Source organism: Carassius auratus, chromosome 17 (assembly GCF_003368295.1).
Source record: "Carassius auratus strain Wakin chromosome 17, ASM336829v1, whole genome shotgun sequence".
In the NCBI taxonomy this organism is placed as follows: Eukaryota; Metazoa; Chordata; class Actinopteri; order Cypriniformes; family Cyprinidae; genus Carassius; species Carassius auratus.
Genome location: NC_039259.1, coordinates 632,812 through 652,157, shown reverse-complemented (window position 1 = coordinate 652,157; position 19,346 = coordinate 632,812). Strand labels below are relative to the sequence as shown.

Sequence of the window (19,346 nt, the reverse complement as noted above, 5' to 3'; positions counted from 1 at the left end):
TTCAAGCAACCGCTCACCCGCTACTTTCCCCTCTCGGGGGTGATCAAACACCTCACGGAAACGTATCAGAAAGTCAGTGAAAGTGGTGAACGCCGTTCCATCCTCGCGCCATACCGCCGTTATCCATTCCAAAGCTCTTCCCGTTAATAATGAACACACGAAGGCGATCCTACCAGCATCAGTGGTGTAAAGGGTTGGTTGTTGCTCAACGAACAGCGAGCACTGTAGTAAGAAGCCCTTACACTTGGTAGAGTCCCCGTCAAATTTCTCCGTGTAAGCCAGTCGAGGATTAACGTGAGTTGGCGTTCCTGCCATGTGGGAAGCGGTGACCGCTGTAGGTGGGGTTGACGTCACGGCAGGGCTGTGGAGGTTTTGAACAGCCTTTACCAGTTCCTCCGTGACGGAAGTGAGACGATTCAATTGATGTTGATTAGCAGCGATCTGATTTGCCTGGGCTGCCATGGTAGCACACAGATGATCGTAAGCCGCTGGATTCGGTTGTGGCGAAGTCTTCTGTAACGACTCATCAGACAGGGAATCCATTTAGCAGGCTTTATTGAAAGATTCGAGGTCGTACAGGCGGGGATCGGGACCAGCAAACACAACAGTAGAGATAATCAGAATCGTCGTCAAACACAAGCAGAGGTTCAGGGGAAACAGGCAAGATTCAGAGTCCAATAAACAATCCAAGGTCAAGAGGCAGGCAGCAAGGGTTCAAGAGACGGTAAGCAAAACAGTACTGGTAACAGGAAATCAAACACGGGAAATAACGCTTGGAAATGTCAGCCGGAGCAAAACAAGACTTCGCGTTTGGCTGATGGAGTTGTGCAGCTTATATCTCCGTGCCAATGAGCTGCACCTGTAGGTGATCAGAGTGGGGGTACGGGGATGATGGGTAGTGTAGTGCGAATCAGTATAGGTGAGTGTGAGAGTCAGTATTCCGGAGATGGAGCCCTCTGCTGGCCAGTAGAGGGAATCACGGGGTTCGTTTCCGTGACAACATCATTATTGGGTGCTTTAATAATATAATTGTGTACAAAGTACAAGATTATGTTAGGGCTGTGCAATATTTCAGATTTTATCGATTAATTCAAATTATTATTATTTTTTCCACAATTTTATTTTTTGGGAATCAAGGAATCGTGATTTTGAATAGAAATATTTCCAAACGTTAGAATGACACTTTGACAATATTACAATGATAACAGTAAAGAGAACAGAATGATCCAACTGCACATGATTAACCACTCTTATCACTAGCCAGCATTCACACAGAAAGCACTTTTGTGAAGCACCAATGGAATAAGAAAAACATGCAAGAAGATGGGATTGAACTTCTGTAACTTGAGCACATTGTTTTAGACTGCCGTTTCATACATGAGACATGAGTGCAACAGTCGAACGCTTCCATGTTTACACAGAAAAATAATGGAAAAGCAGTGCAATTTAATAAAAAACATGTAAGGAACAACTACTGTATGTCTGATATGTCATTTTTGCATCATGGTGACAGACTGAAAGCTGCTCTTTTTTTTAAAGAACAACAATACTTAATAAGTCTACTGGTGTTATACCTTAAGTCATTAAGATTTTTTAAAGCGTTTTCCTCATATTATTCTGAACATATAATATGTGTAAGACAAGTTTGTACAGGATCTAGTTGTAGTTCATGCCTCTTGTCTGCAAGATATTTAAAGGTACAATTTGTAAGGTATTTGCAGTAAAATATCCAAAAACCACTAGGCTAGTGTTATATATTTTGTCCAGCTGATTACTAACAATATCTCCAAAGTTTTCAACTACTTGTAATTCATGACAAAATGCCCATTTTAAACAGTGACACGGGGCAGTGCAGTCGCCTGTCAATGACGTTAGTTCAACACACACACTTTGTGACCGCCTTTACTGACGTAGAAACCACATGACAACAGTGTCCTGGACAAATGTGGAAGTAGTGTCTAGCGTCCGACAAACCACTAGCTTGCTCAAGCAGTTCCTTATTTACTTCTTCTTGCACGTTTTATGGTGGATTGTGTTTATTGAACATAATTAGTGTTTACCGGCGTCTGCTGCTGGTTCAGTTGACAAGGACAGCTCCCGTAAACGTAAGCGTATGGGCCAACCAAACGACCCAAGAAGAGTTTGGGACAAGAGGAGAGAAAGAGCAAGGATGTATATCGGTGTTGCAGTTTCTAGATGGAGAGAGCTTCGCATCAAACTTCAACTAGAAAGAGATGCCAATCTCACTTGTGTTTTACTTGACAGTTGAGTTGTTTTGATTCATATCTTTACAGAAAACGTATGCTATAATAACGATAAACAAGATTAATATTATGGGGCACATACACGCCAAACGCGGGGCATTGCATCTCTAGACCTGCACGAGGACGCGTCTGATCCACAGTCTGATCACGTCTTTGCATTGACTTTGTATGTAATCTACTCGCTCAAATCGTTGAACTCGTGTTTGCTATGTATGCCCAATTATTGTGTTTGAATGTACACGAGTGTATATATTTGTTTAACAAGTGGTTCATTTTCATATCGTCTGATTGATGGCCGTCAGCGGTTGGGTAGATGACAACAAATCCCATCATTCCACGCTCCTTCTTAGTGTCATCAAACCACGTGATTGTTATTGTTTTGGTAGTGCGCCGTCTAGTGGCAGGTCCTACAACCTGTACCTTTAAGTGATTTGTTTAACATTTACATCATGTTGACAACTTCATGTGTGCTGCACTTGGAATAGAATTTTCTTCAACTAGAGAGTTAAAAAAGTTACTTGAATCATGTTGTAGTTACATTTTCAACTTAAAAAAAAAACACATATATAAACAACTTTGCCATATCGTCCTGCCCTAGATTACATAAACAAACTAGTGAACTCTACCAGCCCAAAATAACCTTTTTGTGGGAAATTATCAGATTTTAATGTTTGTCTTTAGCGGCAACCTCCTGCTCTCTCTCGTGAAACCCATACAGAAGTGATTGTAATTCATCGACTGGCCGCTTGAGGCTGGCTGCAAAAGGCAGTCAGTTCCATTGACTCCCATGTTAAAATGGCCAACTTTACAGCAGAAAAAAAAAAACGTTTACAGCCTGGTGAGGGGGTGAATAACTCATCTGTTTAAATTAAATTAAGCCTTAAAGTTCTGCATAATTAAGACCACTTGAGTGACAGGTGGACAGCTGTTTTCTGTACGAATGAGTCAAAGTGTAATGTATTTCTGTGATGCTCCGCTGTATTTTCAGCATCATTCCTCCAGTCTTCAGTGTCACATGATCTTCAGAAATCAGAATAATATGATCATTTACTGCTCAACAAACATTTCTGATTATTATCAATGTTGAAAACAGTTGTGCTGCACAATATTTTTGTGGAAACTGTCATACATTTTATTTTTCAGGATTCACAGATGAAAAGAGAGCAGCATTTACTTGAAACAGAAATCTTTTGTCACATTATACACTACCGTTGTTGGGGTCAGTAACCGGTCAGATTTCACCTGTGAAAAAATGAATATTGATTTTAAAGTATTCACTTTGCTGTGTCTGAGGAGATTTTAACTAGTTTTGATGAAGTTAGCGCATGTCATACTGCAGTACACTACAGCAGTAAATAAGAGATCATGTGTTATTATTATGTGTTAAATGATCTCACCATGTGTGTGAGGCATGAGGTTCGCGAGAGCCATGATAGTGACCAGCAGACACACACTGCAGCATGTTATAACAGCTGTCCTTCCCTCTGCTGAAACACACACAATCACTGACCAGCTCCTATATCAGCACAACTGTCTGCTTCGTATTCAAGAGTCATTATAAACAGAGTCACGTCACGTTACCTGATCAGCGCAGCTGCTCTCACACACACACACACACACACACACACACACGTGTTCTTCCACTCGCCTGTAAACACTGGCATGCTTCCGTGTTTTTAAGGACCCCCTACAGGAGGCTGCCTGATGATCTGCCTGCACGAAATACCCTGAGTGACGGCTAAACAAAAACCCTGCTGTTAAACACAGCACGGGTTACTCTTCTTAAATATCTGTTATAGTGCAGCACATGCTAGTATATGAATGTAATAAACTAAAGTCAAGCATATTGATGCATGCTGAATTAATAACTTTATTAATTTACCTATAGTAAGTAGCTGCAAAACAGTTTTCACTCAGTAATTGCTTGTAACTTACACAAATAGACAGCAACATATTGAAATAAATGTGACATTTTTGAAGTAAAAAGACTGAGATAGTATTTTCCTTCAACATACTCAATAGCTAAGCTTTGTTTTATGTATTAAGAAAAAACAAATCATCTTACAGTGCTCATACAACCCATTTTTGTAAAATTACCAAAAACAATAGAACATGTTTCTCTGTTTAGTTATTTTGAAATAATGTATGCTATTATTTATTAATTGCACTGGTTTAGTTTATGTAAATAAACTGTTTTTGTTTGTGAGTAAAATGTGTTTTTAAGCAATTTTGGACATAAGTTCTCCATAAAAATATGTGGTGTGTTAGATACCAAAGAAAAATCATTGCTTTTTTTTTTTTTTTTCATGTCAGCGTAATAAAAGATTGATTAATTGATCAGTTCAGGATGCAGGCTAATGATTAGACTGTAATGATGAGCCTAACCCACATAAAAAAATAGTATAGTAATTTATAGTAAATGGTGTTTTGAACCATACTCTAATGTGCTGTGTGTTGCTGCTGGGCTTGTGTTGCTCTCCTCACCTCGTGTCCCTGAGCTGGACAAAAACAACACGTTCCCTCTGAATTTACACAACTGAAAGTCACGTCTTCTACTGTACACTAGGTGTTTATCTGGAGTATGAACAGAAGCGCAAACGCACTGAATGACGTCTTTGGTCTTTTCTATAAAGACTGTGAGCATCTCAAAGCTGACACACAAACTCATCTTGGACGCACAAGGACACAGAAACTTTGCACTTAATAAGAAGCTGTGAAATGATGACACAGACGTCCAGAGAGTCGCGGCAGTCAAGGTTTAGCTCCACATCTATTCATCTTCTTTTAAGAGGACAACAAAACAGCTTCTGTTCGTGCTGACAAGCTCATCTTGTGCAGGGACAAATTGCTCCTTAAATTACACTGAGCAATTTCACAGTTAGAAATATTTTCACTATCACATATGATGGCCTGACAAAGTTATTATTTGCCTTTTTAAATTCACTTCTTTACAGATGTCCAAAGGCATGTCTGCTGTGAATGATGGCCTGTGTTAGGCTCTTCTGTGAGGAAAAGTACAGCGTCCTGATAGCAACACATTCCTCACTGGAGCTCCTGACGGGAATAACTTCAGCTTCCTGCAGAATTACAGTATGATTGAGTCATAACTGCGAGTCTATTTACATCATCTGACAAGTATTTCCTCTGCAACGAGAGCGCATTTGTAGCCGCACTTAAGGTATATATCTGCCCAGCCTCAAAAGTACCACAAAATCCAGATTCTGACTTTCAGAAGGAATCAGTTCAGCTCATAATTCTTCATGCGGCTGCAAACATGCAGCAGATCGGTCTGTTCAGATGTTTTACAGATCCTCGTGGTGCAGTAAAGCCTGAATATTTGGCAGACCGTGTTCTCCACGCTTCTCTCAGGATCTTGCCCTCAAACACTATGCAGGACGCTGCATACTCACAATGCTCTGCAATTACTTTGATCTTTACTGGAAAAACAGCTGTTAGGTTTGAGACATTGTCTTGTTGAAATGTTTCTCAATAAACAATAATCTGCTATGTTTGACATTGTTACCTAATTCAGTTAAATGTCTTTGTTGTCTGTCAGATTAAACACTCATCTCTTTACAGTAAACTTCTCCACTGAGTGCTGTACACATGACCACAAAACCATGTAATAAAAATACATAATAATAACAGTTAGCAATATTACAATATATACAAAGAATTCAACATATTAAAATATTATGAATCTATTTTTGATGCCCGGTAGGAGAGTTTATTTACAGAAACAAAATGTTTCTTATCTGATGGTTGAGATGTTTTTTTTTTTTTTTTTTTTTTTTTTAATTTAAAAAAAAAACTGATTTCATTGAAATTCACTGTTTACAACATATATTTATAATTTGTGCTGTGCAGAAGACATAAAATCATAGTAAAATGGCATGAGAGGGAAGAAATGATGACATAATTTTGAATTCTGGGTAAATACTGTATCAATTTGTTTTATGCACTGCACCTGTCTCATTAATATGTGAAAATGCATTTAATGCAATGGTGCATGATGAGATTCTTCTATAAAATCTCTAGATATCTCCTGATTTGATGTCTTTGGTTGTATTGGAATGACTTTTGAGGGCAGCTTGGAAGATTAATAATGAATAACAGCTGCAATTAAGTCTATTTCTTCAAACTACGCAAATGAAGACGTGGCTTAGAATTATCATAAATTATGATGATCTTAAACTGCAGTTCATCTTAAAAGTGCAATGTGAACAAACGCATCAACTCCATATTCGTATTTGTTATTTTTTTTTTTTTTTTTTCAGTGACATACAGTAATTATCTCATAGTAGTTAATGCATATTGTGTATATCTTCAGCTTGCGTATACACAACAATATTTCCACATCAGTTTTTGCCTTTATAAATCCCAGATAGTAAATGTTTACAGGTTCAGGTGAGTCAACCCCTTAAATGTTATGAATCAGTGTTATGTAATGTGTCACAAATTCATTTAGTTAAAGGGTAAGTTTAAAATCAGCCTTGACTGTGCACCATCCAGAAATAACTGGCATCGCTTTCCTGCGGTGATCATGTGTTTGTGTTACCGTAATACTCATTTTATCCAGCTGCTGGATAAGAAAGCTCCATCCATTTTAAGGCCGCAATGCTGTAATTAGGACGTCTGCTCTCGGATATACAATCCGAGGATGGTTGCTTTCTCGCACGACAAACACAATCTTAATCCAGGAAATAGCTCGCAATCAGAATATTGGATCTGACATCAGAGGCAGCCACAGAGGCGGTCCTTCTCCAGCTTCAAAGCTGCGGCGGGGCCTGTTCGAGGTTTCTCCTGTGATCAAGTATGACACTCCGCAAACACATAAGCCCCGGCGCTCTCATGTGCCCGCTTTGCTTTTCTTGGATCCCCCGGTCCGCTCGATGCCAAGTCAGCATGTGTGTTGTGAGCGTGTTTGTGTACGTCTGGATGGACTGCGATGATGTAATTGAACGCTCTAATCACAGACACCTGTTCTGCATTCGGGGCCGCACATGAGTCCTTCTGGGGCCCGTGACTACTAGTGCGGCTCCGTCCCAGCTGCCTTTGGCTGCAATCAAGCCTTCGCTCGTATCCCAATGATTTTCGGTATTTGCACATGATTTAATCTTCTTAAGAAATCTGAATGAGATTACACTGGAGAAACGGAAGGATTACAGTTACACATTCTCCATCGAAATGGAGTAATGTTCCATTGGTGGATAAATGAATCAAAGGGTTTTTTTGTTGTTGTTGTTGTTGTTTTACGAATTGTAGGAGATTAAGAACATGGCTAAAGCCAATACTGTACTTTTGCAGTGTTTAACTAGAGTCTAGAGGTAGGTTACAACTTTAAACCAGTAGGTTTAATGAGCGAGCCAGTGAATCATTCATTCAACCAAAAGAGCCGATTTATTTGTGAGTGAAACAAATGACCATATTCTTGAAGCTCAACAGTAGAGCATGGTGTTAGCGATTCCAAAATTGTGGGTTGTAACCTAATACAATATAAGTCACTGATCCAAAGCTGAATAAGACACTAAGTTTATGCAACTGGCCCAAAATAACTGCCTTTCTGAATGAGTCATTGACTGAATCACGCTTCCTATTTGTTGTAAAATGCTGTTTCATTCAGAACTAAAAGAGTGAGTGAGTCATTGAATCAACCACTGAACCTGTTTATTTTAAAACACTGGCCTGTCTAAATACTTATGATCTTGGCACAGACTGTCCCGGGTCTTAAAACCACCAAAGCACAACCAATATATCTCAGATACCACTCATACATCATGTCCTAGAAATAAATCCTGAAACTTTTAGTCAAGATTAAGATTTAATATTAAAAATAATTAGATATTACATATAATTTGGTAGTAAAACATAAAGTGTTGCTCATTTTATTGGTGCAAAGATAAGTTTGTGTATTTTCCACAACATATGGAAACTGCTTATTATCACTTATTGTAAATGCAAAGAATTGAGAAAATAAATGCTCACAAAAAGCTCTGTTAATACTTGAATTTTTATAACACTATAAGTGTTTCCCATCAGATATTGACAAGTTATTCACACAAATACAGGAAGTGTATCATGTAAGTAGACCAGTGCTTAAGTATTTGGACACAATTCATTCAGAACTAAATCAGTGACTGAGTCAGTGAGTCATTCACTGAACCAATTTGTTAAAAAGATTGATTTCATTTGGCAACGACACTGAACTGTGTGTTGCAGTGGTTCTGCTCTGGCTTTGTCTGGAACTAGATCAAACACAGACTAACACCATTGTGACAATATTAATACAAAAAGATATTCTGAATTCTTGTAACATTGATTAATTTATGCTTTGCTCTTTTCTTTAACTTATTGGATTTGTCTTGGGTTTTACACACACACACACACACACACACAAACAATAAATATAGAGTAGTGCAACTGTAGTTTAACATCTTAAAATGCAACTCTATAACAGTAGCTTGTATCTTGTCAAACTAGAGTTTAAGAGTTTTCTAGAGTTTTCTGAAACCATTGTGGTCCTGTAGTTTATAACACGCCTGCTTCTCCACACAAGTCAACAGAGACTCGATAAACTGCCTCCACAGGGGACGAGACAAATCTGTTAAAACCGTGAAGAGAGAGAACACAAAGACAATGAAGAGAAGAGTGATTCCAGAGCAGAACATGATGACTGACTTCTCACACACATCGGGGTCTTTCTCAGAAACGAGCTCCAGCACACATGAACTGCTTCAGAAAGCAGCCGCCACATGGGAAACATTATTTCCCCCAATCAGAGTTATTATCTGAACCAGCACCCTTTGAAAAGATGTGCTAGACAAAGACAACGTAGACAACGCTCTCTTAAATGCTATAACAGCACTTAAAGCATTGGATATGACTGTTTATTTGAACTTTTAATGTTTTTGAATCCAAATCTCCGGCCTTGAAGCTCTAACGCGGCCCAGATGTGAGTGTTGAAATGGTTACATTTATTTCCACTTTCCCATTGTCTTGTCTAAAATCTCAGTACCTTTGACAATTGTAATTTTCCTCTGTGTTTTCACTGCGCCTGTCTCCTCTCTAACGTGTGCTTTGCATGAAAACTCACACATGCTTCTCTTTTTCAGTTCAGATGTAACCCAAGCACAAATCCAAGGTCATCAGAGCAAACAGGTCACTCAATTTCTCATCAACATTACTTTTGGAGTATGAGACTTAATTCAAAACAGACGAATGATCCAGTTGGACTGTCCAAAAACTGAACTCTATGCATTTACACACAACTGCATAGACATGTACTGTATTTAATAAACAGAGCCATTGAGACTGATGTTTGACACAATAAAATGTGTTAATTAAGACCATTGTTAGCCAGTTTAGCCAGTAACAGAAATATTGTGTATTGCAGATATTTTACTGTGGATTTAGAACTACTTTCTTCTGCAGAGCAAATGCAGACTGACAGTATTGTGTCTAAAATGTTATTCTGTAATAAAATCTTGTTTATTGAACTATTGTACATCCCACATCGTTAATACTCCGGCAATTTCTCTGATATGATGTTTTGCTCTGGTCTTTTCTTCAACATTTCAAATATCATTATTACCATTATTATTGTTATTAATATTATTCTTACATGAATAGCAGTAGTTTAACATTAGCATTAGGTTTTTTCCCTGGCACTTTGGGTGCATGAGTTAGAAAAAAATATGTTTCTGAAAAATCATAAGTAGCATGATATTGAAAAAACATAAAATATATGTTTTGTCATCAACAACGGAGAAAGACCCATATAATAATTTCCATCTCAGCTCTTCTCTGAACTTGATTAAAGTGTTGACCGTTTAAAAATACTGTGTGTCGTTTCAAGTACGGACCTCAACCTGTGAGGAACCATAAAAACACACAACCCAAGGCCTCGCTGTGAATTTTTGCCGACGCGTTAACAACTGCGCTTCATATGAGAAACTGTATAGCGTTCAGGACATGACCTAGAATTTACGACACAGACCTGTTGCTCCACAGCGATTGATTGTCTGCAGAGAAAACAGCAGCGCTCCGTCCCAGCAGTATGTCAGGAGGACTGTGATGCCTTTCTGCCCTGAAAGGCCCATCGGCTGATCCTCATCCCACTCGGTTTATTGGTGGATTCCATTCACTGGTCCAATCTTCCCTGCCCTAGGAGTTCTGTGATTAAAGTGTATAAAAAGCAGGGTGCTCCACTAAACCGGTGTGATTTACGCAGCTGTCACCTCCGCACAGGCCAACTGGGCTTTCAGGCAGTGCTGGAGAACTAATGAAAATGAAAGAAGGAGGAGGGGGTCCACAAGGCCATGTGTGAACGGCAGCTCTCCGACAATCAGTTCTCACCTGAGCCCATGATGCAGCATTCATCCGTCTGCTATGGTAACACTTCAGAATACTGTTCCGTCATCACCAAACGAACAAATGGCTAATGCACTTTTAACATTCTAGTTACAACTACCCTAAAAAAACTTTTTTTAATATTCTCAACTTTTTGTGGTGTAAACTGAAAACAACAAGTTGAGAAAACTACTGTATACATATACACATAAACTGACAGTCACCATTAAATATTGTAGAAACTTAATTTTCTGAAAAGTTGCTTTGCAACGATTTGTAGTCGATGCTGTAGCTTTCGAAATAAGATGTTGGGAAACATCTTATTCATGACCAGCTGTGAATAATGTGTGTAACACGTCTATAGAATTGACCCAGAGGTAATATAGCCTCGTTTGATGACGTCATCGGAGCGCGCCTGCAACACAGGCCTATAAATAGGTAAGCCACAGGTGCATCAACAGGTCTTTTATCTTCAGATCATTCTGTGCATGTGTGTGTAAGGAAAATTATTTCGTCTACTACAAATCTTCGTTAGGATGAGACAACAAAACAGTAAGTGTTGTGTTCCTCCATGCTCCCTTTCCATGTCTGAGCTAGAAACACACGTTTACTGTTTTGTTTGTTGGGGAAGAGCACGTGGTTCTCGCTGTAGAGAAAGTGCGAGCATTGTGAACTGTACACAGTGAAGAAAATGCTTCGCTCTCGTCTGAACTATTTCCAGACCGCACCCACATTATCAACGTGGGGCTCTCGTAGGGACCTGCGTGACGAGCGAGCGATGGGTCCGTCCCTTTTGCTTGCTGCATCACCTGATCCATACATCTCTTCTCGTTATCTTGAACCGCGCTCCGGTGCTTCTTCAGTTCACGAGGGGGATGATATACCTCTCGGGCTTTCCAAGCTGCAGGTCATGCTGGTGCTGCTCTGCACACTATGGCAGTGTTACAGGCATACCAAGCTGACCTGTTGAAGGACTTGAGTGTGGGCAGTAGACAACCTCTGGGGAAGAGTGGTGTACACCACATTACACGGTGCCCATCTCTGCTCAGTGCCCTCAGGAGATCGGTCTGCCAACCCTGCCGGTCTTCCAGGGTGCAGCAATCTCCGGCGAGCGCTTCTCTCAGTTAACGCCCGGAAATGTAGCGGTGCTAAGAGGCTCGCTACCTCTATGGAGGTCTCTAAAGCAACTAGTATGGTCGTCCCCTGCTGGTCCACTGCTCCAGGGCACCGAGCTAGTGGCTCTAGGCGCACAAGGAATCGTTCGCTGAGCCAGACGACTGAGGCCTATAGTGAAAACCAAGATGCCTTCTTGGGACTTAGCTATAGTTCTCGAGGGTCTGGTTGAAACCCCCTTTGAACCTTTATAATCAGCGTTTTATAAACTTCTGACTCTATTTTATTTTTTTTTTTCTCATGGCAATAACTTCTTTGAATAGAATTGGGGATATGCAAGCTCTGTCTATCTCACCATCATGCTCAGACTTTGCCCCAGGGATGGTGAAAGTGATTTTGCATCCTCATCCTGTTTACCTGCCTAAGGTTCTGTTTTCGGCTGTACATCCGGTCATTCTAGAGGCCTTCTGCCCTCTGCCGTTCACAACGCTGGAGCAGGAAAAATCTTATAGACTGTGTCCAGTCCGTGCTCTTCAGGCTTACGTCCACCGCACTAGCCAGTGGCATAAGTCGGAGTAGCTGTTCGTCTGTTATGATGGTAGTAACATAGGACCAGCTGCCACCAGGCAGACCATGTCTCACTGGGTCAGGGATGCTATAGCTTTGGCTTATGAGGCACGCGGTCAAAGGAGTTAAAGGTTAAGATTATAACTTTTTCGCTAATATTCTATCACATTGTGAATTTGTATTAGCACCTTTTGTTGTTTTCTCATGGTAACTGATAGAGCGTTTGGACACGGAAGCGCTGCTACGTGACGTCAGACTTAACAAGCGAATACGTCTTAGAGCTCACTCCACAAGGGGGGTTGCCTCCTCTAGTGCTTTAGGAAGGGGTGCCCCCTTAAGACAGGTTTGTGATGCGGCAGGTTGGTCCTCTCCGCACACATTCATTAGATTTTATAGTTTGGATGTTCATGCTACTCCAGGCTCTCATGTCCTTGAGTCAACATCACAAGCTAATATCTGAAACCTTCATGTGGTTTGGTAGCACACCTGCACAACCTTAGGGGTCCAGACATTTTTACGCATGGCGACGTGGGTATTCTCGTTCCCAATGCGCTGAGCAGCGCAGCATCGACTGTAACTTTCGAAAGGGAACATTCCCGGTCACTTAACTGTAACCTTGTTCCCTGAGAAAGCGGAACTAGATGCTTCGCTGCATTGCCGTGCTGAAGATGTCCCAGGACTGCTCTTCAGACAAAATATCCTACTGATGCACCTGTGGCTTATCTATTTATAGAGCTGTGTTCCGGCCGCGCTCCGATGACGTCATCAACCGAGGCTATATTACCTCTGGGTCAATTCTATCAACTTGATACACACATTATTCACAACTGGTCACGAATAAGACATTTCCCAATGTGCTGAGCAGCGCAGCACCTCGTTCCACTTTCTCAGGGAACAAGGTTACAACCGGGAACGTTACCCATTATCTGTAAATTGTGCATTACAACCAATTTGCCCAACACTTTCTTATACAGTGTCCATGTTACAGTGCATTTAAGTACTGAGTAAAATGAACAACATTACTGTAAGGTTAGGGTTACCATTAGAGCTGGGTTAGGGTTACTGCATATAATTATGCAGAATTCACTAACAAACATGTAGCATATGTAACAAGGACAGTAAAATTTGTTTTTTAATTTGTGCAATTACACTGTAAAAATAACACCTTAAAATAAAGTGTAACCAAATAAACACATGTATACTGTACATACATACATACATAACGTTTTCACAAAAAAGTAACTTAAAATGGTAACAAAGTGAAAATATTCTTTAATATTGCTAAGCTAGATGAATTTATACGAACAAAACAGGTTAAATCAAGAAGAAATAGCTCTTAAAGTCATAGTTCGTAAAGTAACAGTTTCCTTTTTTCCATGCAGTGAACAGTTCAATCCCATGATTCTGTGGAAAAGCGGTGCATGTGTGTTAAAGTCTGAAATGGCTCTCTGGAAAATCAGGAGCTTCTAGTGTAATGAATGGGTGGAAGTGTGTTAAATGGCCGTTATTAAGCACTTATGAGTGTCTGTCAATTATCTGTGCCATTAACTCAATAACACAGCAGTGAAGTTTAACAATCAGAGCAGCAGCTCATTTCACCTCCTGCTAAAAACTCTGCTTTAAAGATCACTTCATTCCTTTCTACTTAATGAAGTGGTTCTGGTCATTTGCAGCTCTGCTCTCTGCACAAAGATGATTCATTTGTTAATAAAATACATTAAACATATGCTTACTAAAGGCCCCGTGTGAAGCAGCTCATGATAATTGTGATATTAATGATGTGATCACTCTCTCCTCGCCGACTGAAAGTGCTTGATGAAAGTGACTCGTCTGTCAGTTTAACTGCTGTTAGTGTTAATAGAAATGGTTCAGGACTCATCCAAACGATTCTGTGTTGACTTCATCATGTGCTTAATCAGGGAAGCTTCATATGAGGACAAATCACTCAAGAAATGACCAGATTTGCCAAATACTGTAAATTATTTGATTAACTTTTTTTTCATTATTGATTTATTGATCATTTTGGCTATGTTAATGCAAAAAGCATAATTTGTATTTTGAGTGGAATTTACCATTTTCCTTACCTTTCTTTTCCTTTACTTTCCTTTCAGAAATCTTTTGTAGGATCTTAAGGACAAAAATATCCCAATTGAAACCGATTAAAATGCCAATATTTTCCATAAAATCCTGCAAAACAGAAAATGGTATTGGTATTTTTTTATTTTTTTATTTATTTTATTTATTTTTTGTTATCAGGCAGGGTGTAAAAAAATTACAAAGCATCACAATTAATATTATTTTTAATTATTAAATATTTTTTTTTTTTTTTGCATTATGTAAACAAACTGGCCTTAAAAGGGTTAAATAATTTTTTGGTTCTTATGATCAGGACTGATGTTGGCATGAAGAAAAAAAAAGTTAGTGAAACCTCTCTTTTTACTGACATATTTGTCATCTAAGTTCCTTCTGTGTTCTGAATGAATAAATGCCAAAGATTGGACCAAATAATCAGTTATCCTTATTATTGTTTTTTCATTCATGCTCATACTCAAGCATGTGTTTATTTTTCCTGAGCTCTGTCAGACTGAACTTTTGGTCTCATGGCTGCAGAAATCTGGCAATAGAGCTCTGAGAGAAAAGGAAGGACATGAGCCAAGAGCACACAGACAGATTCATGAACGCATGGAGGGCTCTGTTTTAGACCTGATTCAGCTCCAGTCGGGACTTCACTGCACCACACTGAAATAGGCCAGATGACCCTTCCATTTAATTAAACTGCATTTTTATATTGGTCTAATCAAAAATGATGGTTTCCTGTTGAAACTGTAATTTTCTTCAGTTTGTCTGAAAGTAAATAACACTCATTAACCCTAAAAGAGGCGACTCATCCTGAGCATTTGAGAAGCTGTGGGGAGAAGCAGTGAAAGTGTAGGTCTTAATTCTTGATTTCATCATGAGAGGGGGTTTATCGTGAATATTTAGATGAGGTGAATTTGTTTCATTCTTTGTTCAGCTCTCACAGGAAGCATTTAAAACTGCAGGCCGCCTGTCACCCTCTGATAAATGTTGATAGTTCACATATTTACACATGTTGGAGGGGACTCAGGGGTTTAAAAAGATGATGCTTATTGTGTTTACATTGACATTTTATGAGTTAAATGCTTACATTTTTTTTTTTTTTTTTTTGTAATCTGTCTCTAAATGTTTCTAAGGGAATATGTTGCCGTTTTAGGGTTTACTATAAACTTGACTTGGGTAATAGTATTTGGGCTAGATGTGTGGAACACATGCAGTATATAGTGTTTTTTTTTTTTTTTTTTTTTTTTTACATACCAGAAAATATTAATTATATTTTCGAAAAAGACATCACAATAGACATTATAAATGAATTACTTACAAATATCTGTAAATAAATCACCTTATAAATAATGTTATGTTCTTAATATTTAATTATACGAAATACATTTAGTCATTAAGCAGATGCTTTTATCCAAAGCTAATAATTATTAATATTACATTTGAACCAAACCATAAATATGTGGGAAAAAACATTATTTTTTTAAGATTTCTGTGTATGAATTGATCAGTTGAAGAGTTGCTCATCATTTTCTCATTATTCCACACACATGCAGTTTTCCTTCTTCTGTGAAACACAGAAAGAGATATTTGTCAGTGTCCTGGCTATTCTTTTCCATCAGTGAATGGAGTTTGTTTATGATTTGTGTACAATATTCCACATCTTCTGAAGTCATAAGACCTCGGTGAGATCTTTCACATTTACAAATTGTGTTTAAATGTGTGTTTGGGTGATTTTCTTCGACCGTGGTGTAAAGTGGACAACATTTCTGCTGTCTAGTGTCTTTGAAAGACATGACCGAGGAGGAGTGTAGATGACACAGAACACAGATCAGTAGATGTGTGTCACGGTTTGGAGTGATCTGTCAGCTGATGCAGGAGTTTCCCTGAGCATTTTAGCGAGCAGTGGGGAGCAATCAGTCGCCGATCACAATCTTGTTTGCTGTGCTTCTCATAGTGCTGAGCATTCCTGCAGTAATTGACAGCAGCGGCGGACCCCATCTGCTGCTGTTCTCCGGCCCGTAGAGGCCTGCATTAGCAGCTGCTGGCCGCGGCCCCGCTCCATTCCACCACGGAAAACTGTGATTATGGAAGCTGATTGCCGTGTCTTTGATGACGATAAGAAGCCAACAGTGTGCCAAGCCATTTCAGCTTATGAGGAAAAAAGAAAACTAAGAGGAGAAATTAATGGCGCTTCAAACACTCGCTGCTTTGTTATATTGACCTCCAGACGGAGCCGTTTGCTACAACCGGTGGCATATGGTGCTGCGTTCAGCGTGATGCCGACTAGAACAACCTAACCATTACCCAGCGAACTGATGAATAATGCAAGCACGCATTTACAAATTCATGTTTTGAATATTATTTTCAAATGAACTTTAAATCACAGCAGCTGCAGTAATGATATACGTAAAGAGTTCTGAGACACTTATATTTACATTTATTATTTTATATATTATTTATTTATATTTATTTTTTTGCTGTCCTAAATGCTTTGAGAACAAGTCCATTGCATTGGAGAAAAGTGTCGAATCAATTGAGAAAAAAAAATTAAGTACTGAGTAATATTATTAAAACTAATTGAATCCCACTGGTCACAATAGTGACCGTATAAAGGTTTTCATTTATTAAGCTCTAAAAACCTTACTGACTGGTGTTTTAGTGCACTTCCTGCAAATATGGGAAAAATAAAAGGTCTCAATGAAATATGTGCAGTTTCACATGATTAGTGCAAATTGTCACATGACCAGAGCATCACCTTGAGAAGATGATGCTGCATCCAAGCTCCAAAACTAAAGGCTAGTAAAGTAAGTCAGCATAAAGATATGACGGAGATTTTTGGTACACGTAATCTTTAGGGTGTCTATTATTAATATATTCATTCACATATATTCAGTTTTGTTGAGTGTGGTCATAGAATGAGTAAACATGTCGATGGTCACAATAGTGACTGATGGGATTACAGTGAACCTTAATATACAATTTAAATCTAATTGCTGATGCTAGTGAATATTACACTAGAATGTTGCAGTGACTAAATATTGCACTAAATTAAAAGTTCAAATCTTACAAATAAGTTACAATATTGATGTTGTAATACTGGCAACACTAATATAAAAATGTGATGATTATATGATATAAAAAGTAACAAATGTGAAATATATGGAAGGTTTTTTTTTTTTTTTTTTTTTTTTTTTTCTGTGTTCCTTTCAATGTTGTATTTTTTTTTTCTGCATAATGGTAACCTGAATGTGATTAAAAAGTTTAAAATATCTGGGCTAAGATATATGACATTTTTTTTACGACTGCAGAAATGTATTAATTCAGTACTCACATTATCCCACCGGTCCCTATCATAAAACACAATTTTTCACAAATAATCATTGATTATTTCAGATGGTTACTAATGACACATGATTTGGATATTTTCATGTCTGGGAAAAATTTGGGTTTAAACAGAATAAACAGCATGTACTTATTAGGGTTAGGGTTACTACCACATAATTATGCATAGTTTATTGTAATTGTAACAGTAAGTACATGTAACATATGCAACAAGGACACCATGGTACCAATTATGTATTTATTTATTCTATTGGGAGTGTTATCTGCTTTTAACAACCCTGATTTAAAAAGTAAACCATGATTTTGGATTGGAGCAGTGTAAACATGAAATGAATGGCACTGCTGTTTGACTTCTCTGTGTGTGTTCATCATAACCCTGAACTGAGTCTGAGAGCCGCTGGGCTGTGCTTTGACCTGTAACTGTGAAGCTGCGCTCCTGACCTGTCCATGCAGGTAAGCTGCGCCTGCGGTGGTCTCTCATGCCAGCAGGGTTTGGAGGGGCTGGTTTTTGCCTGAACCCTCGCTCAAGGCAAAGCTCGGCCGTCTCCGCGGTGGCTCCCAGAAGCCCTTTACTCGCTGGCCAGCTCTGCTTTATTCTCTCTCTCTGATCCTCTAGGCATTCAGGTTGAAGCCTATTGCCGCAATCAGAACGGATAAGCTTTTTGTCAGACGTGGGCCGGCTCCTTGCCTGAGGATAAGGGCAGCGTTGCTCAGGGCCGAATCCTAGTCGAGCCTTTCGTGAGTCCAGCGCCGGAGTGGACCTGACAGGTGAGATGCTGCTGCTGCGGGGCTGGGTGAGCGGCGGACGCTGACCAGACCTACAGTCAGATCTATAAATCATGGTGATCGGGCCACTGGGTGAAGGACGCTTCATGTGGGATGGAGAGCAGCGAAGAAGAGCAGAAAACTGAGCCGCTTTTCAACCTCCCACACATCCACGAAGGGTTAAAGACAGACTCAGGCTTTAAAATCATCTTCTGCTGTCATGGGGTTTATTTATTCTATTCTTAAAATTTATTTGAAAAGGGACCACGTACAATTTTACCATAAATGTTTCCATTTTATGCATTGCACTGAATGAAGCCAATGGCTAGTTTTCTTCCTTGGTCCCTTGGCAGGTAATCATAATCACAACTAAACATAAAAACAAAACAAAAAACACATAAATTCAGTAATGCTTATACACATCCTATCAGAGACAACAAAGAACAGTAAAGATAAAGTTCAGTTAAACCACAACCGTGTCAGTGTACAGATTTGAGATGATTTTTAATAATCAATAGATCTGCACATTTTTATGTCTTCTGGAAGAGTGTTCTGGGGAATAATAGCTTTCACTAAGAAAGACTATAACCCAAAGGCAGAATGACAAAGAGGAACAACACAAACACTAGAAGATGATGATCTAGAGACTGTGAGATGGGAAATTAACCACCATTGCTGTTCACAAACCCTGTTAGGTTTGAATTTGTGACACTAGTATTGTCACATTACCAAAACATCAGGTGACACTTTATTTTAAGGTGTCTTTGTTACACATCTTAAATATACTTACTATTATAATAACAATAAATGATGACAACAAAAGCAATCAAAAACAACAGAAGAGCAATAAAATGCAAGTGCTATGAC

At 39.0% G+C, this 19,346-nt stretch overlaps 1 long non-coding RNA gene across 2 annotated transcripts; it reads right to left on the bottom strand.

Moving 5' to 3' along the window:
• Positions 1-2,614: 2,614 nt before the first annotated feature.
• LOC113117875 (uncharacterized) lies at positions 2,615-3,932 on the bottom strand. Of its 2 annotated transcripts, none has more exons than XR_003294214.1 (4): positions 3,846-3,932; positions 3,662-3,751; positions 3,474-3,506; positions 2,615-3,284 (listed from the first exon to the last, which is right to left on the bottom strand). It is a non-coding gene; the product is annotated as an uncharacterized LOC113117875 (long non-coding RNA). The 2 variants fall into 2 exon arrangements; XR_003294215.1 differs by having other exon boundaries at positions 3,662-3,748; positions 3,846-3,921.
• Positions 3,933-19,346: the final 15,414 nt, after the last annotated feature.